This window comes from Rhinopithecus roxellana, chromosome 4 (assembly GCF_007565055.1).
Source record: "Rhinopithecus roxellana isolate Shanxi Qingling chromosome 4, ASM756505v1, whole genome shotgun sequence".
NCBI lineage: Eukaryota > Metazoa > Chordata > Mammalia > Primates > Cercopithecidae > Rhinopithecus > Rhinopithecus roxellana.
The window spans coordinates 20994443-21015273 of NC_044552.1; the positions used below are offsets into that span (position 1 = coordinate 20994443).

Here is a 20831-nt window from a genome sequence, read left to right on the forward strand (position 1 = left end):
CTGAGTATTGCCTTGAGTTACTTCTCCCTCTCATGTTCTAGCTGATGCTACTCATGATCACAGTATCACTTGAGTAGGAAAGAGGATGCCAGAGGTAAAAAACACTACCACAGCATTTTGTTTGTTTATAAAATGTTAGACCCTTGTCCCCTCCATTTTTTCCTCTCTCATATCTAAATTTTGAGACCACTGGCCTCTAACAGTCTGTAGTAGGCCTAAGTTCAAGGTGTCATATGCTTCTCTGGTGCCTGTTTGTGAGCCAAATAGAGAAACACTATGCTAGAGAGAGTGCTGACCAGGAAGATCACATCAAACCAATGGTGACAGAAATTGAACTGCAGTTCTCCAAGGACTTCGGTAATTATGGTGCAGTATTCTAGAGGCATATTCATTCGGATCAGCAGCACAGAGGAGACAAAGTACATGCCCATTATCTGTGCTAATAGCAGGACATTGACACTAGAGGACTTACTGCTAGAGATGGCATAAAATAACTTGGTATGATTGATCAGCAGTCCTCTGATGGATGTGGCAATGATTATTCCAACAAGAATGGAGGAAATGTGTTGGGACCAAAACTTCACATCACACTGGATTCCCAGATAATTCACAGTGATCTCAATGACTCTCGTGACAGGATCCATTTTCCCAACTCCATCAAAAACAATATTGATTGTTGCCATGAAAAATTTCCAAACACAGTAAATAGAGAAAAAGTAACCCAGAAAATTAAAATATTTCCCTTTCAAGGTTTTGGAGTATTCTGTTCTCTCCTTGGTAATATACAGATCAGCTGTTTCTAGAAAAAGCTGCCTGCTTAGTTCTTCCAAAGCATCCACTTCCTATTGAGTAAGTGGTAATACTTTTATCATTCCCCAGAATCCTGATGATTTGTTATGTACCCCCCCTTCTGGAACATTGGTCTCTGTGCCATTGCCATCCTTTTCTTTTTGGTTATGATCATATGCATGGTTTGGAGCAGTCGCTATTCTAGGGCTAGAATATCTGTGTCAGTCACATTCCTGAGGAAGTAAGACATGAAAGTGTATGGGCAGTAGACAGCACCAAATCCAGAAAGGAGAGCCGTGAGAGTAACTCCAATCACACCAACCCAGCTGATGAACTGTTCTATGGATAGGATCCCATGTTTTGGGCTGAGAATGGGAAAGGAATCTCCTAGTTTCCAGAAGAAATAGATAAAGGTCAACCACAAGAGACAGGAAAAAAGCAGTCGTTGTTTATGCACTAAGACAGAGGAGACAAAAGTAGTCCGATGTTGCCCACAACAAAATAGCCAGTGTAAAAACGCACCATGAAAGCCAGGATCAGCAGAATTACACAGTTTCATTTTCCAGTGAAAATAACGAGAGCGACTATTCAATACGCCTAAGATTTCAAACATGATGAGCTCAAACATAGTGCAAGAAAATGCAAACAGCACAGAGAAGGTCACCCGTGCAACATACTGACGCACCTCATAGTTCTTAAACAATTGGCGCATGAAGAAAAGCCACCCAAATTAAAAAAAAAAAAAAAAGTATCTGGGAGGTAATCATGATGTTGGAATCTATCAGGAAGCCTATGGTGAAGTGTAGGGAGGGCTCCTGCCTCCATTTCCCACTTCCAAGGCCACGGTACCCTGGGGCCACCAGCCTCTTACACAGGCGCCATTCGCCCAGGTGCCGCCTGCGGCTGGTCAACCCGACGCCATCAAGCTGCGCCCCAGCCAGCCAATCAACGTCTATGTCCTGAGCTTCCCGCCTCCGGTTCAGCTTAGGTGGAGCAGACGCCTCCACTTTCATTTCTGATTTCAGTCTTTTGAGTCTCCTCTCTAATTTTTCTTTCTTTCTTTTTTTTTTTTTTTTGTGAGACAGAGTCTCACTCTGTTGCCCAGACTTCAGTGGCGCGATTTCGGCTCACTGCAACCTCCGCCTCCTGGGTTCAGACGATTCTCCTGCCTCAGTATCCTGAGTAGCTGGGATTACAGGCGCCGCCACTGTGGTCCGCTAACTTTTGTATTTTCAGTAGAGACGGGGATCTCGCCATGTTGGCCAGGCTGGTCTCGAACTCCTGACCTCAGGTGATCGCCCACCTTGGTCTCCCAAAGTGCTACGATTACAGGCGTGAGCCACTGTGCCCGGCCCTTTCTTCTTTTTTATCGGTTTATTTAGCTAAATATTTGTCAATTTTGGTGAACTTTTCAAATAACCAACTTTTGGTTTCATTGATTTTCTATATTGTTTCCAGCCTGTACTTTCCGATGGCCCACTTTTCCTGACAGCCTGCCCTATGGATTTAGCACTTACTAGCCAGGTCCACAGTTGCATAAGCCAATTCCTTAAAAAAAAAAATAAACCTCTCACATATAAATATTCACCTGGATGATTCTCCACAAACCGAATAAACCCCGCCTACCAGCACGCAACTCAAGAGCACTCCAAGTTCCTTTCCAATCACTATACAGAGGGAACCACTATTGTGACTCGCTCCCTTCAACCAGTGCGAAGGCAAGGTCTTGCTTTGTAGTCCAGGCTGCAGGGCAGTGGCGTAATCAGCTCACTTGAACTCCTGGGCTCAAGTAATCCTCCCGCCTCAGCGTAAGCCACTAAAGGCCGGCTAATTTTTAATTTTTTTTTGTAGAGATGGGGTCTTACTGTGTTGCCAGGGCTGGCTTCTAACTCCAGGACTGTCTTCTAACTCCTTGGTTCAAGTGATCCTTCCGCCTCAACTAACTAAAGTGTTGGGATTGGAGGCGTGAGCCACTACGCACCGAATCACTGAAGCTGTATTGTATAGACATAGCTCCTTTTTTTTTTTTTTTTTTGAGACAGAGTTTCCCACTTTGTTGCCCAGACTGGATTGCAGTGGCGCGATCACGGCTCACTGCAGCCTCTGCCTCCCGGGCTCAAGAGATTCTCCTGTTTCAGCCTCCCGAATAACTGGGATTACAGGCGCCCGCCACCACGCCTGGCTAATTTTTGTATTTTTAGTAGAGACGGAGTTTTACCATGTTGATCAGGTTGTTGTTGAACTCCTGATCTCAAGTGATCCACCTACCTCAGCATCCCAAAGTGCTGGGATTACAGGCGTGAGCCAGCGCGCCCGGCCAGCACCTTCTATTCTGAGATCTTCCAGGGTATATTTTTCTATCGTGTAGAGGTTACTATTTTGCCTAACAAGCAAAAGGTTTTTGGATAAAAAATATGATGCCTTTTCTTTTTGTCATGTTGCTTCTGTGAGCCTCTGTTTGAACTGATAGAATCTTTGCATATTATTAAGCATAAACACGGAAAGACTTTTTGTATTCTCTCCTTGATCTTCAGCCATCTCAGGAACCTTTGTCCCTTCTTTGTCCTGAGCTATGTTGTTGAACCCTGAATCCATTACCCTCTTTACTTTTTTTTTTTTTAGACAGAGTCTCACCTTGTTGCCAAGGCTGGAGTGCAGTGGAGCGATCTCGGCCCACTGCACCCTTCTCCTCCTGGGTTCAAGCGATTTTCCTGCCTCAGCCTCCTAGGATTACAGGCGCGTGCCACCATGCCCAGATAATTAGTAAGAGACCTGTTTTCGCCATGTTGGCCAGGCTCGTCTTGAACTCCTGACTTCAGATGATTCGCCTGCCTCAGCCTCCCAAAGTGCTGGGATTACAGGCACGAGCCACCGCGCCCGGTCGCTCCCTTTCTTTTTACTCTGTGTTTGTCTGCAGGCTTTGAGAGGCCCAGGTGGTGCCTACTCGAGTAGGTGCCAATGTGCAGGATCCCATCTGTGCAATACAGGTGAGTCTGGCTTCCTTGGAGTCTCGAGAGCAGACCTTTGTCAACAGTTTTCTGCAGAGAGTTTCCTTGGGGATCTCGAAAAAGGAACAGGGCTCCGTTTTGAGCAAAGTGGGGAACTGGACATTCTTTACCCTGAATGACAGAAAGGAGTTCAAGAAATAGATACGTGGCAACCTCATGTGGATGTGTGAACTGATACTTAGAAACTGTCAAGGCTTTAAAGAAATTATATCCCGGCCGGGTGCGGTGGCTCGTGCCTATAATCCCAGCACTTTGGGAGGCCGAGGCAGGTGGATCACAAGGTCAGGAGTTCAAGACCAGCCTGGCCAATATGGTGAAACCCCGTCTATACTAAAAATACAAAAATAGTTAGCTGGACGTGGTGGTAGTCTCTTGTAGTCCCAGCTACTTGGGAGGCTGAGGCAGGAGATTGCTTTAACCCGGGAGGCGGAGGTTGCAGTGAGCCAAGATCGTTCTGGGGAGACAGAGTGAGACTGTCTCAGACAAAAAGAAAAAAAAATTATATATTGGCCTGGCCTCTATGGGGACCCCTAATATTGGCATTATGAGCACGATGCTCTAATCAAGTAAACTGATCAGTTTTAACTAAGAAAGTTTTCTTTTTTTTTCTTTTTTGAGAAAGGGTCTCGCTCTGTCGCCCAGGCTGGAGTGCAGTGGCATGATCTCGGCTCACTGCAAGCTCCGCCTCCTGGGATCACGCCATTCTCCTGCCTCAGCCTCCCGAGTAGCTGGGACTACAGGCGCCTGCCACCACGCCTGGGGTTTGACCGTGTTAGCCAGGTTGGTCTTGATCTCCTGACCTCGTGATCCACCCACCTCGGCCTCCCAAAGTGCTGGGATTACAGGCGTGAGCCACCACACCGGGCCGAAAGTTTTCATTTTCTTTTTTCTTTTTTTTTTTCAGAGGAAGTCTCGCTCTTGTCCCCCAGGCTGGAGTGCAATGGCACAATCTGGGCTCACTGCAACCTCCGCCTCCCAGGTTCAAGCTCTTCTCCTGCCTCAGCCTCCTGAGTAGCCAGGATTACAGGTGCCTGCCACTATGCCAGGCTAATGTTTGCATTTTTAGTAGAGCCGGGGTTTCACCATGTTGGCCAGGCTGGTCTCGAACTCCTGACCTCAGGTGATCTGCCTGCTTCAATCCTTCCAGACTGCTGGGATTACATGCATGAGCCACCACACCCGGCTCCATTTTCTTTTAAGACTGCATTAAACCATCATTGTCATGTAAAGTTTCACTATAATAAAGGAAGCAATTCTCTCTTTCCATATCCACCTTCCATAATCCCCAGGTCACATCTCACCTGTGTCAGTAAAGTCTATCCAAATGATTGTAAGTTACTTGTTTTAATAAGGAAATACAAAGACAAAAACCTATTTTGTTTGCAGTTCCCTCACAGAAAATCCAATCTCTAAATCCAAAACTCACAGATTTGAAGGAGCAAGTTTCTGTTGTTTCACTTGTTTGAATTTGGCCCAGAAAATTCTTAGAGAAGGTGCTAGCTGGGGTGAATTTCCTCTGCATCCCTTGTGAAGTTCTGGAGCTGATCAAGGCCACTACTCTTGATTCCAAGGGCTGGATTCTAAAAGCTGGAATCAGAGCATGAGTGTCTTGTGGTTCTGACTCCCTGAGTCATGTATGCACCCTGGATTCACAGGTCCAGGTCACTACTGACAGATCCAATTAACATGGAAAGACATTCCATGTGGGTCTATCTTTTTTTTTTTTTTTTTTTTTTTTTTTTTGAGACAGAGTCTCACTCTGTCGCTCAGGCTGTCCAGGGGCACAATCGCGGCTCACTACAACCTCACCCTCCCGGGTTCAAGCAATTCTCTGCCTCAGCCTCCTGAGTAGCTGGGATTACAGGCACCTGCCACCACACCCAGGTAATTTTTGTATTTGTAGTAGAGATGGGGTTTTACCATCTTGGCCAGGCTGGTCTTGAACTCCTCACCTTGTGATCCACCCTCCTTGGCCTCCCAAAGTGCTGGGATTACAGGTGTGGCCAGGCAAGAGTGCAGTGGCACAATCATGGCTCAATGCAGCCTTGACCTCCCAACTTCCTGGGCTCAGGCAGTCCTCCCCTCTGTTTATTTAGAAGTTGCACAATCTCAGCTCACAGCAACTTCTGCCTCCCTGGTTCAAGAGATTCTCCTGCCTCAGCCTCCTGAGTAGCTGGGACTACAGGAGCCTGCCACTATGCCTGACTAATTTTTGTATTTTTAGTAGAGACAGGGTTTCACCATGTTGACCAGGCAGGCTACTCTCAACCTCCTGACCTCAGGTGATCTGCCCGCCTCGATGTCTCAAAGTGCTGGGATTATAGGCGTGAGCCACTGGGCCTGGCCCCTCCTTATGTGTGGGGAAAAGAGAGATCAGACTGTTACTGTGTCTATGTAGAAAGAAGTAGACATAAGAGACTCCATTTTGTTCTATTTTGTATATATGGCATAATGTATTTAACTGATTACCTAAGATAAATAGCTTTTTCTTAATCTTTCTATTACAAATAATATCAAGTGAATAATTTAAACATAATCGTTATGCCTGCAAGCATCCTTTGCACACATGTGAAATGCACATCAAGGGACATATGATATATACATTTGAAATGTTGATGGATTCTGCCAAATTGCCCTCTGCAGCGTGATTTATTTCTTTGTGGTGAGCACAATAAAACAGGATCCTGGCCATACTCAATATCACACTTGCACAATATTAGATTATCTGTTGCAACTATGAAGCAAAATTAGGCAATCCATGAAGACTCTAGAAGAATAAAAAGTGGCTGGGTGTGGTGGCTCATGCTTGTAATCCCAGCACTTTGGGAGGCTGAGGCTGATGGATCACCTGAGGTCAAGAGTTTGAGACCAGCCTGGCCAACATGGTGAAACCCCATCTCTACTAAAAATACAAAAATTAGCCGGGCGTGGTGGCAGGCACTTGTAATCCCAGCTATTTGGGAGGCTGAGGCAGGAGAATCGCTTGAACCCTGGAGGCGGAGGTTGCAGTGAGCCAAGACCGCACCAATGAACTCCAGCCTGGCCAACAACAGCGAAACTCTTTCTCAAAAATAAATAAATAAATAAATAAATAAATAAATAAATAAATAAATAAATAGTAAGGTATTCTAGCCATGAATAATGCTTGAAAGATCATGCTATACAAATAAAAAACTCTGATCTCGGATTGACCTAGATGAGGTTGTAGGCCAAGGCAAAAATTACACTTCTACTGCAGAGATTGAACCCTGCTTCATACAAAACAAAGGATACTTGAAACTATACTAACGCTAGGAAGAAAGACATGATGACAAGCTAAGAGTGTCAATTGTCAGGACAGGCATAGTTGGAGTTCTGGGTTTTTCTGGGGACAGAATTACTGGGAAATTCACTGATCTCCCCCACATGCAGAATAATCTGCCATCAGATTCTATAAAACAAGTTTTTCTACTTTACTTTGAAACTCTGAAGAAGACAGCCCCACAAAACATTATCACATTGCAGAAAATTTTGCTAGATCATTAAAGTAAAGAAATGTTAATTAACAGTAAATAACTTGTTAAACTTAAATTTTCCGTCCGCTCAAAATACCTTCCCTTCTTCTTCACCACAAGTTTACTCAAATTTTAGATATACCTCAAGAATCTTCCCTGGGAGGTTTCCTCAGAGCATTGTGAGTTAGATGTCCTTCCTCTGATTTATCACGAGAAAAATATTATATGTATGATTTTCTACATGGGATAAAAGTAGGATTTAATTCTTAAAAATATAGATCTTAGATTTTGCTGTACAGGTATTAAGTGAGTTTTTATTTTTGAGTAGCTTTTTGTCTAGAACCCAGTAATCCCACTTCTAGGAATGTCCCTCAATGACATTTCAGCTTATCATTCTAGTGGATTAAATGAGACTAATCATTGTAGTGATATGGGGTAACAAAGTTGAAGCAACCTGCATGTCTGTCATCAGAGTAGCTGGGTATACATTTCATGCTGTGCAGTAGTCACAACTAATGAAGCAGCTGCGCATGCACCAAGATGGGTAGATTTTTCAATTTGAAGTAAAATCTAAGAAACAAAAACCAAAAGATCAAAACAAACAAACAAACAAAAACAAAAAGCACAATACCAAGGTTAAAATTATAGCAATACGTAAAAAGCAGATTGAGTGAGAGGATAGCTGAATAGGAATGGCAGGGAACTGTGTGAGAATCGGAAGAAGCTGAGTCAAGTGGTCCTAATTTTGCCTGTTGTAAGACAGCTGCGTAGCACTGTCCCCTGCCTTCTTCCAGCACTGCTGATCTGGAAGATAACCAGTCACAGGCAGCCCCCTGGCCCCATCTCACTCCACAGTCTCTCCCTGCGAGCATTTCTCTGCAGAAAGGTGGTGGAGGTCTCCTGGGCACCTTCCTTATAAAGTGGGTTTTAAAAGTCATTCTCTGTAATCAAGAAGTGAATGTCTGTGTGCATTGAAAGGACAGAGAAACAGTCATAGGACTGTATAACAGTTTTGAAATTGAAATCAAATTTCTGTGTGTTCTGCCCGAGGTTTATTGGTCTGGCGTTTGTGAGATTTTATGTCCCTGGGGAAAGACTTCCTGGATCTTGAGTCTAGAGTTTTGGTATTTTCGGTTTTGTTACGTGGAATGTATAAGGAAAGGGGAAAAGCGCCGCAAATATGACAATTGGTCACTCTTGCCATAAGGTCTCCCAGGTTGGGCACTCAGCAGTTGCCATCGGTGTCCAGTGATTATGGGGAGACTATTCTTAAGTAGGTTAAATGGGCAGTCACACAGTTCTGTACGCGAGGTGGAGTTCAGAAATTCAAGACAGTCAGGAGCTGGGGGAGAGAGCTCAGCCTTTTCTGGGGTTGCAGTGGTGCGGGTATGTACTAGATTTGTGGGGCCCTAGATTTGCTGGGACAGTGGCAGGATTTATCAGAATTGAGGAATGAGAGAAAGAAAAGATTTTAAATTTTAGTTATTTGATATGGGGTTTTTTTGTTTTTTGTTTTTGAGATGGAGTCTCGCTCTGTCACCCAGGCTGGAGTACAGTGGCAGGATCTCGGCTCACTGCAAGCTCCGCCTCCTGGGTTCACGCCATTCTCCTGCCTCAGCCTCCCGAGTAGCTGGGACTACAGGCGCCCGCCACCACGCCTGGCTAATTTTTTGTATTTTTAGTAGAGACGAGGTTTCACCCTGTTAGCCAGGATGGTCTTGATCTCCTGACCTTGTGATCCGCCCACCTCGGCCTCCCAAAGTGCTGGGATTATAGGCATGAGCCACTGGGCCCAGCCTGATGTGGGTTTTATTATACATTTTGCTAGAAAGAGTAAAGGTCAATTTTTCTTTTGATTTAAGAAATGTATTTTATTGTAGTAAGAGCACTTTACATGAGATTTCTGTTCTTAACAAATTTAAATGTATGCTATACAGTTGTCCCTTGCTTTGTGGGGGAGATTAATTCCAGAACCTCAGGCATATTCCAAAATCCCTTCATAGTCAAGTCCTGCGATTGGCCCTCTGAAACCTGCCCCACCTACATGAAAAGTCAGCTCTCCCTTTGTGCAGGTTTTGCATCTTGCCAATACTGCATTTTTGATCTGCAAGTTTGGATGAAAAAAATCTGTGTATAAGTGGACCAAGTGCCCAGCCTGGGTAATATAGCGAGACCCTGTCTCTACAAAAATAAAAATTTTTTAAAAATATGAAACAAACTGAATGTCCACCATCAGATGAGTGGATGAAGAAAATGAACCTTGACTGGGAGTGGTGGTTCACGCCTGTAATCCCAGCACTTTGGAAGGCCGAGGCAGGCAGATCACCTGAAATCAGGAGTTGAGACCACCCTGGCCAACATGGTGAAACCCTGTCTCTACTAAAAATACAGAATTAGCTGTATGTATGTGGTGGTGCACGTCTGTAATCCCAACTACTTGGGAGGCTGCAGCAGGAGAATCCCTTGAACCAGGGAGGCAGATGTTGCAGTGAGCCGAGATTGCACCATTGCATTCCAGCCTGGATGACAAGAGTGAAACTCCATCTCAAAATAAAATAAAATAATAATAAAAAAGAAAATGAACCTCGAGGATAGTATGTGAAGCGAAATAAGCCATCAAAAGAACAAATTAATTCTATTTTAGATTAACCTTTATTAATCTTAATTTGTTAACTACTTAATTCTACTTGAGATATCTAAAATGATCAAACTTAGAATTAGAAAGAATGGTGGTGGCCAGGGGCTTGGGAGAAGGGGAAACAGGAAGCTGCTAATCAACAAAGTTGCAGTTATACATTGTGTTAGTCTGTTTTCACACTGCTAATAAAGACATACCGAAGACTGGGTAATTTATAAAGGAAAGAGGTGTTATGGACTCACAGTATCATGTGTCTGGGGAGGCCTAACAATCATGGCAGAAGGCAAAGAAGAAGCAAAGACATGTCTTACATAGCTGCAGGCAAGAGAGCTTATGCAGCGGAACTGTGTTTATAAAACCATCAGATCTCCTAAGACTTACTCACTCACTACCACAAAAACAGTATGGGGGATACTGCCCCCATGATTCAATATATCCACCTGGCCCCACGCTTTACACGTGGGGATTATTACAATTCAAGGTGCAATTTGGGTGGGGACACAATCAAACCATATCACACATGACGGAAAAGTTCTAGAAATCTCTGTACAATGTTGTGCCTATAGTTAACGATACTACAGTTGACTCTTGAACAACACAGGTTTGAACTGCATTGGTCCACTTATATGTGGATTTTTTTTCCAACCAAACTAGCAGATCAAATATGCAGTATGGCATGATGTGAAACCTGCGCAAAGAGAGAGCTGACTTTTCATGTAGGCGGGGCGGGTTTCAGAGGGCCAACTGCAGGACTTGATTATGCGGGGATTTTGGTATCTGCCTGAGGTCCTGGAATCAATCTCTGCCACAAAGCAAGGGACAACTGTATATTATACATTTAAATTTGTTAAGAACATAAATCTCATGTCAAGTGTTCTTACTATAATAAAATAGGTATTTTAAATCAAAAGAAAAATTGACCTTTACTCTTCCTAGCAAAATGTATAATAAAACCCACATCAAATAACTAAAACTTAAAATTTTTGCTTTCTCTTGTTCCTCAAACTTCTGATCTCCTACCTTAGCCTTTGAAAAACCTGGGATTATAGGTGTGAGCCACTGTGCCAGGCCTTTTTCCACTTTTTCCTCCCTCCCTCCCTCCCTCCCTTCCTTCCTACCTTTTTTTTTTGACAGACTTGCTCTGTCGCCCAGGCTGGAGTGCAGTGGCACTATCTTGGCTCATTGCAACCTCCACCTCCTGGGTTCAAGCGATTCGTCCCCAGCCTCCCGAGTATCTGGGATTACAGGCATGCGCCACTATGCCCTGCTAATTTTTATATTTTTAGTAGAGATGGGGTTTTATCATGTTGGCCAGTCTGGTCTCAAACGGCTGGCCTCAAGAAATCCACCCAACTCAACCTCCCAAAGTGCTGGGATTACAGGCGTGCGCAACCATGAACCCAGCCTCCACGTCTTGACAGTTGTGAATTCATTGGTTGCAGTGAATACAGAAGTGGAATGTGTCTTCCAGATTCTTATTTCAGTTCTTTTGGATAAATAGCCAGGATTATCAAAACGTAGTTACATTTTAAATTTTTTTGAGGATCCGCCATACTGTTTTCTACAGTGACTGTATCATTTTGCATTCCCACCTACAGTGTAGAAACAAGGGTTCCAATTTTCCACATGTTGCCTTTTGTTTTTGTTGTTTGTTTTTGATAATAGCTATCCTAACAGGTGTGATGTGAATCTCATTGACAGGTTGATTTGCATTTCTCTGATGATTAATGACATCGAACATTGTTGCTCATTTGCACATCTTTAGAGAAATGTCTACTAGCCCTTCTTAAATCAGATTAATAGAGGTTTATTTGTTGTTTGTTTTGCTACTGAGTTGTAGCAGTTCCTTCTGTATTTTGGAAATTAACTCCTTAACAGGTATATGGTTTGCAAATACTTTCTCCCATTCTATAGGCTGCCTTTTCACTCGATTGTTTCCTTTGCTGTGGGGAGGCTCCTTCATTTGGAATAGTCCAATTTTTCTATTTTTGCCTGTGTTTTTGGTGTCTTACCCATGAAGTAATTGCCAAGACCAATGTTCTGAAGCTTTTCCCCTATATTTGCCCTGTCGCCCAACCTGGAATGCAGCTGCACAATCTCTGCTCACTGCAACCTCCGCCTCCTGGGCTCAAGTGATCCTCCCACCTGAGCCTCCCAAGTAGCTGAGACTACAGGCGCGGGCCACCAGGCCTGGCTAATTTTCTGTAATTTTTGTAGAGATGGGGTTTTACCATGTTGCCCAGTCTGGTCTCAAACTCCTGGGCTCAAGCAATCCACCTGCTTCAGCATCCCAAAGTGCTGGGATTACAGGTGTGAGCCACTGAGCCCTGCCTAAGACCTTGTCTTAAACAACAATAGCAGCAGCAGCAGCAACAACAACAAAAACAACACATCAAACCAAACAACAACAAAGAAAACCCCAGTATGATACTGGTACAAAGACAAACATAGAGACCAATGGAACAGAAGAGAGGGCAGGAGAGGTGTAACGCCTCCTGCTTTATTGGTTTTTTTTCTCAAGGTTATTTAGTGATTCAGGGTCCTTTGTAGTTTCATATAATTTTAGAATTGTTTTCTCTATATCTGTGCAAATGCCAGTGGGATTTTGATAGAGATTGCATTAAATCTGTAAATCACTTTGGGTAGTATGGACACTTTAAGTCTTCCAATCTATGCCCATGGGATGTCTTTCCATTTGTTTGTATCTTTTTGATGGATGTTTTATAGTTTTTAGTGCACAAGTGTTTCACTTTCTTAGTTAAGTTTAACTAAGTATTTTATCATTTTTGGTGCCACTGTATTAGATTATCTTCCTAATTTTCTCTTCAGCTAGTTGGTTGTTAGTGCATAGAAACACAATTGCTTTTTAATGCTGATTTCATATCCTGCAACTTAACTGACAGTTTAAAAAATGGAGTCTTTAGGGTGTTCTCTATATAAGGCCATGCCATCAATTAATTGATTTTTGTATGTGAAGCATCTTTGCATCCAAAGGATAAATCCCACTTGTTCATGGTGTATGATTCTTTTAATGTGCTGTTGAATACAGTAATAGTTTGTTAATATTCTGTTGAAGATTTTTGCATCTATGTTCACCAGGGATACTGGCTTGTAGTTATCTTGGTAATGTATCTGTCTTTGATATCAGAGTATTTCTAGCCTCATAAAATGAGTGCAAGGCCAGGCGTGGTGGCTCACGCCTGTAATCCCAGCAATTTGGGAGGCCTAGGTGGGTGGATCACCTGAGGTCAGGAGTCGGAGACCAGCCTGACTAATATGGTGAAACCCCGTCTCTACTAAAAATACAAAAATTAGCCAGGCGTGGTGGCAGGCGCCTGTAGTCCCAGCTACTTAGGAGGCTGAGACAGAAGAATTGCTTGAATCCGGGAGGCAGAGGTTGCAATGAGCCAAGATCGTGTCACTGCACTCCAGCCTGGTGACAGAACATGACTCTGTCTTAAAAACAAAACAAAACAAAAAAAAACCACTTTATTATTTCCTCCCTTCTGCTAACTTTGGACTTAATTTTTTCTTCTACTTTTTTGAGGTATAAAAATTAGATTGTTTAGCCAGGTGCAGTGGCTCATGCCTGTAATCCCGGCAGTTTGGGAGGCTGAGGCAGGCAAATCACCTGAGGTCGGGAGTTCAAGACCAGCCTGACCAACATAGAGAAACCCCATCTCTACTAAAAACATAGTATTAGCTGGGCGTGGTGGCAGGCGCCTGTAATCCCAGCAACTTGGGAGGCTGAGGCAGGAGAATTGCCTGGGAGGCAGAGGTTGCAGTGAGCCCAGATTGTGCCATTGTACTCCAGCCTGGGCCACAAGAGTGAAACTCCATCTGAAAGAAACAAACCAAAAAAAGCCCAAAATTGGCCGGGTGCGGTGGTACACACCTGTAATCCCAACTACTGGAGAGGCTGAAGCATGAGAATTGTTTGAACCTGGGAGGTTGCAGTGAGCCGAGACTGTGCCATTGCACGCCAGCCTGGGTGACAGAGCAAGACCTTGTGTGCAAAAAAAAAAAAAAAGGAAGGAAGAAAAAGAAACTTGGTATAACTTTGATCTTCTTAATTTTTTAAAGACATGCTTTATAACCTAATGTGATCTATCCTGGAAAATGTTCTGTGTACACTTGAGAAGAATGTATGTTCTGCTGCTGTTGGGTGGAATGTTCCGAATAGGTCTGTTAGGGCCATTTGATTTTCTTTTTTTTTTTTTTTTTTTTCTCTCATTGTTCAATTCCCACCTATGAGTGAGAACATGCGGTGTTGATTTTCTTCTGATTTTTAACATACGGCTAGTATATGGGGACTATGACCTCCCTAGACAGGTAATTCAGGGAATTTTTTTCTACTTTTAATTATCATGATCTCTAGTGTTTACTTCACGTAACATCTATAACTTTAGGTAAAAAGGACAAAACTCAAAACACCAAGGGGGCAACAGAGACTTGAAATTCCAGTAGGACTGTAGTTTTTGTTCCTAGCGGACCAAGAGGACTTACATGATTCTTCTGATTTTATGAATTCTCTCAGACTCTTGGAAGTAAATGTAATAGACTGTCCCTTAGATAAAATCAGACCATGTTTCAGATTCTGTATATTCTGAGATGATAAAGGGTAGAGTAGGCCATTATTAAAATGGCCTGAAATGTCATGCATGCTAGACTTTTAACTACTTCTCTAGTCTTATTTAAAATCATACCTTTTTTTGCTCTATGTACTCTAGCTATACTGGCCCTAGTGTATTAATTCCTCTTATTTATAAGGTTACCTCCTACCACAGGGCCTTTTTACATGTCATTTCCTATTCTTGGAAAACTCTTTTTCTCTAATGCGTTCTCTAGACTCCAAATCAATAAATAATTTTCTAGGGACTTTCCTAAACATTTAAGTGTGTGACACCTGCATTACTCATAGCAAAATGTATCTCTCCTCATAGCAAGTTTTACATTAGTTTGTAAGGCCACTTGATTAATGTTTTTCTCCCTCAATGGAATGTAATAAGGCAGGTACAATGTCTGTTCTTGTTCACCAATGAAGCCCTACTGTCTAACACATAGCCTAGTTTATAATAGGCACTCAATAAATATTAGTGAAAGAAATGTGTCACCTTCGCTGTAGTATTATTATATCAATTTCAAGAGGGAGCCTTCAGGCTCAAATGGGTTCATTTACTTGCACAAGCTGCAAAGCTTGTAAATAAGAGAATTACAATTCAAGTATATGAAAAGGAATTATATTTAAATTATATTAGGAAATCCTACAAATCATTAGGAAAAAGATAGTCTAATAAAACAATTGGCAAAGACTTGAACTGACACTGCATAAAATAAGACATCTAAATGGCAATTAGAATTCAAAAAGCATCTCAACTTTATTAGTCATCAAAGAAATGCAAATTGAAACCGTACTGGCATACCAGTAGAATGACCAAAATTAAAAAGACAGAAAAAAACAATCATTTGCAAAGATGAGAAACACAAAAACTCTCATAAATAAGGGACTTCAAAAAGTTCATAGAAAATGAGTATTAAGAAAAAACTATGCGTATTTCAAATTTTTTTTGCACTTGTATTAACTTCTATAACTTCTATAATAAACTTGTATTAACTTCTTATAACGTATCTGAGCCAGGTGTGGTGGCTCACGCCTGTCATCTTAGCACTTTGGAAGGCCAAGTCAGGCAGATCACCTGAGGTCAGGAGTTTGAGACCAGCCTGGCCTGACCAACGTGGTGAAACCCCGTCCCTACTAAAAATACAAAATTAGCCGGGCGCGGTGGCTCAAGCCTGTAATCCCAGCACTTTGGGAGGCCGAGACGGGCGGATCACGAGGTCAGGAGATCGAGACCATCCTGGCTAATACGGTGAAACCCCGTCTCTACTAAAAAATACAAAAAACTAGCCGGGCGACGAGGCGGGCGCCTGTAGTCCCAGCTACTCGGGAGGCTGAGACAGGAGAATGGCGTGAACCTGGGAGGCGGAGCTTGCAGTGAGCTGAGATACGGCCACTGCACTCCAGCCTGGGCGGCAGAGCAAGACTCCGTCTCAAAAAAAAAAAAAAAAAAACAAACAAAAACAAAATTAGCCGGGTGAGGTGGCACATGCCTGTAATCCCACCTACTTGGGAGGCTGAGGCAGGAGAATTGCTTGAACCGGGGAGATGGAGGATGCAGTGAGCTGAGATTGCACCCTTGTACTCCAGCATGGGCAACAAGAACGAAACTCCATCTCAAAAATAAATAAATAAAAATAAATAAATAAATATTTAAAAAAATATATATATCTGAACAGGATCTAGTTTGAGTCTCTAAGAAGCCTAAGACATCAATTTGAAAAGAGCTCCTGTCAGAGCAACATAAATTCTGCTAAAATTGAGGCAAGAACAAACATAAAATTTACAGTAAAGCTTGGGTGGAAAAATGGTGAAATCATTGATGCTTTATGAAAAGTTTATGGGCACAATGCCCCAAAGAAATCAGCAGTTTACAAATGAATAGCTCATTTTAAGAAGGGACAAGACAACTTTGAAGATGAAACCCATAGCTGCAGACCATCTGCATCAATTTGCAAGGAATAAATTCATCTTGTTTATACCCTAATTGAAAAAGAATGACAATTAACAGCAGAAATGATAGCCAACATCATAGACAACTCAATTGATTCAGCTTACACAATTCTAACTTAAGAATTAAAGTTGAGCAGACATTCCACTTGACGGGTATCCAAACCATTGCATTCAGGTTGGTTGTAAACAAGACAGTAGCATTCAATGGAAAATTTAAACAAGTGGGATCAGGATCCTGAAGCATTTCTTCGAACAACTGTCACAGCGGTTGGAACATGGCTTTACCAGTACAATCCTGAAGACAAAGAAAATTAAAGCAATGGCTACCAAGAGATGGAAGTAGTCCAGTCAAAGCAAAAGTGAACCAGTCAAGAGCACAGGTCATAGTAATAGTTTTTTGGGATGCTGAAGGCATTTTGCTTGTGGACTCTCTGGAGGGCCAAAGAACAATAATATCTGCTTACTATTAGAGTTTTTTGAGAAAGTCAAAGCTGTAGCAGAAAAACTCCTAGAAAAGCTGCACCAGAGAGTTTTCCACCATGACAACGCTCCTGCTCATTCCTTTCATTAAACAGGCAATTTTGTAGGAGTTTCAAAGGGAAATCATTAGGCATCAATCTTACAGTCCTGATTTGGCTCCTTCTGGCTTTTGTTTCCTAATCTTAACAAATCAATAAAGGACACCCATTTCTCTTTAGCTAATAATGTAAAAAACACTGCATTGACATGTTTAAATTCCCAGGACCCTCAATTCTTTAGGGATAGACTAAGTGGCTGATATCATTGCTTACAAAAGTGTCTTGAACTTGATGATGATTATTTGAGAAATAAAGTTTATAATTTTTTTATCTTTTAATTCCATTTTTCCAAAAACATTTTAAATTCCCCTCATACACTATTAGAGGGAATTTCAGATAGTACAACCTTTTTGAAAAATTATTTGGCAATATCTAATAAACTAAACATATGCAAACTGTCACCTAAAATTTCACTCATATTTATATTCTCTACAGGAATGTATTAATATATTTGCCTAAAGAGAATGTTGTAAGTAGCACAATTTGTAATTAAAACATGAAATTTGTAACGAAAATATGAAAATGCCCAAATATTAAACTTAAGAAGCCAAACTAAAAAGTGCACATATTATATGATTCTCTTTGTACAAATTTAAATAACACGCAAAACTAATCTATGCTCTTGCCAGTCAGAATGGTGGTTAGACTAAGAAGCAGCAGAAAACAGTTAAAGGGAGCCACATAAGGGAGGTATATCAATCTGGGTCCACTCCAGAGAGAGAGTAATTTGAGCAAGAAAGTTTATTATAGGGAATTAGTAATTACATCAGAGGATTAGAACAAGGAGGGATTGGCTAGTAAGAAGTACAGAGAAGTTTAAAGAATATAGGACTTGGCCGGGCGCTGTGGCTCATGCCTGTAATTCCAGCACTTTGGGAGGCTGAAGTGGGCGGATCAGCTCAGGTCAGGATTTCCAGACCAGCCTGGCCAACATGGTGAAACCACAAAAAATTAGCCAGGCGTGGTGGCTGGCACCTGTAATCCCAGCTACTTGGGAGCCTGAGGGAGGAGAATCACTTGAATCCGGAAGGCAAAGGTTGCAGTGAGCTGAGATCGTGCCACTGCCCTCCAGCCTGGCGACAGAGGGAGACTCTGTCTAAAAAAAAAGGAAGAAGAAGAAAAAGAAGAGAAGGAGGAGGAGGAGGAAGAGGAGGAGGAGGAAGAAGAAGAGGAGGAAGAAGAAGAAGAAGAGCAATAATAATAATAATAATAATAATAATAATAATAATAATATAGGACTAGCCCATATAAGAAGCAGCTACCACCCCTAGGGCTGAGGGCTGAGCTAGAGCACACAAAGAAGTATTCTCTTCCCACCAGGGCTGAGATCCAGACCTGCATCCAGGTGGGAAGGGTAGGAAAAAAGTGCTCCAGCGGAAGGTGCAGGACATGTGCCATCTAGATTACCAAGGAAAACTGTTCATGGGGAAGTCTGTTACCAGAGATGCTCTAAAGGAGGTTCCCCAAAGTACTGCTGGCCACCGTGCACTGCAGGAGGTTCCTACTAGAGAAACTGCTTAGGCTGCGAGGGCCAGGCCATTGTGCACACTAACGCGAGATTGTTTTCTCCAGTAATGTCTCTCCATCGCCCTCTATTGACAAAACTTAACACTGAGCTAACTGCGAAAGAAAATATTTAAAGGGCGCCCCTCCATTCCATTGTTACGGCGCAAGGAAAAGTGATTTTGCAGCTAAGAGGTAATAATAAATAGATAATCGGACAGAAGAGAAAATGCTGAATTTATTTTGATTGGTTCGAATTCAAACACACTCTTATATCCTTGTTCAAGTGCACAATCCATGGTGAAAGTTTAAGAGACGTCAAAAATTTTGTTTCGGCCGGGCGAGGTGGCTCACGCCTGTAATCCCAGCACTTTGGGAGGCCGAGGCGGGTGGATCACCTGAGGTCAGGAATTCAAGACAAGCCTTGCCAACATGGCGAAACCCCGTCTCTACTAAAAATACAAAAATTAGCCGAGCGTGGTGGCGGGCGCTTGTAATTCCAGCTACTCGGGAGGCTGAGGCAGGAGAATCGCTTGAACCCGGGAGGCGGGGGTTGCAGTGAGCAGAGATGGCACCACTGCACTCCAGCCTGGGCAACAAGAGCGAAACTCCGTCTCAAAAAAAAAAAAAAAAAAAAAAAAAAAAAAAAAAAAAAAAAAAAAGTGTTTCCTCTCTGTGCTTCAGCAAAAAAAAAAGAGCAAGTCCAATAATTCCCCGACGGGCTCAAAGCGAAGCCCTGTTCCTTAGAAATCCCCGAGGAAATTTCCTCCGCGAAAAACCCGCAAGTGCTGCTCTCTGGAGTCCAAGAAAGCCAGTCTCACCTGCGAGGTGCAGGCGAGTGGGGTTCTGGGACTCCGGTGCCTATTGGGGTTGCCACCACCGGGGCCACTCAGATGGAGATCAGAAAAGGAGGATGAGAGGGAGGGTTCGGCGTGGGGTAGGGAATGGTGTGACGCTGGATTCAGCGCCACGTTGCTGGGTGACAGAAGGAGCACAGAAGTTGAGGGTTCACGTGCTCGGCAAAAGCAGATTCTATTGGTTTAGAGGAAAATACTCAAAACCAGAATTAGCGATGAAAGAAAACAGCAGCTCTTGTTTCCGCCCGGTTTCGAACCGGGGACCTTTCGCGTGTTAGGCGAACGTGATAACCACTACACTACGGAAACTTACTGTCGGCAGCACTCTCCTTTCTCACTTAAAAGACTAGTCCTGAATTCTGCCTCTTTCCCTCCACACCCCCATATATATAGATATATATATATTTTTTGATTATGGTGAATTGCACACTTTCACAGTTGCTATTTATAATATAAAAACTCGATGACCTAATTTAAGTTGGGGAACATTTGATAAATAATTGGTCTGTACTTTTTTGTATAACAAAATATATTTCCTAGTAGTTACTTATATAAAGAAGAGGCATAGAATTAATTTTGGAAAGGTAATTTGTTAAGATTTATGCATCTATGAATCTATGAACTAATTTTTAAACCTATTTCTAGTATTTAGATGTTTTTCCCATTGTTTTATACTTTAAAAAATACTGATTAGTTTTCAAATTTGTACCTGTTTTAATGTTTAGTTGTAACCAACTAGTAGCTTCAATGATAACTCAACTGGAAGGAATTCTATAAAAATAGAGCATTATGCTTCCCAAAACAATAATAATAAATGACTGGCTAATGGCTTAACCTAGTATAGTGTAGTATTTGGTGATCTAATTAGAAAAGAAACTCTTTTCCTTCTAGAAATACTTGCCGACCTCCTTGCGGAAAACCCTCCCTTTCCGCTGTCTGCATTGGAATGAGAACCAGATCCACCAGAGAGATGCAGACCAGGGAGACCCTTCCTCCTGTTAACACTAGCGGGGCTGGTGGAACCCAGCCGACCATGCAGGAGGGAGGAGCTGGCAACGCCCTGAACGGTGGCAGGGGAAAGCATGCGGGTGTCAGCCTCTCTAGGGTTTGGATAAGCCGATTTCAAGTCCAGGACAGTAGAGAAAACAAAAGAGCTCTGTTCAAATTAAAAGAAAAAAAAATCCTACTGAGTTTCAAACCAAGGGTCTTTACTGTATTGGGCAAATGTGATAACCACAATACCAGTAAAATTTGCCTTTGGTCCCATGTCTCTTCCACAGGAAAAAAATAGAGGTTTTCCAGATGCCCCAGGTTCTATAATCTCAAAGCTGCCCTTTCTTTCCAGAAACTGTCACAGTGGTGGTATATTTCTTGCCCTTGTACTTCTAGTGAA

The 20831-nt window shown here is 42.5% G+C and overlaps 1 non-coding gene and 1 pseudogene across 1 annotated transcript; both read right to left on the reverse strand.

The window, feature by feature from the left end:
* Positions 1-221: 221 nt before the first annotated feature.
* LOC104671235 lies at positions 222-1577 on the reverse strand (annotated as a pseudogene).
* Positions 1578-19674: 18097 nt separating this feature from the next.
* TRNAV-AAC lies at positions 19675-19747 on the reverse strand. Its single transcript has one exon. It is a non-coding gene; the product is annotated as a tRNA-Val (tRNA).
* Positions 19748-20831: the final 1084 nt, after the last annotated feature.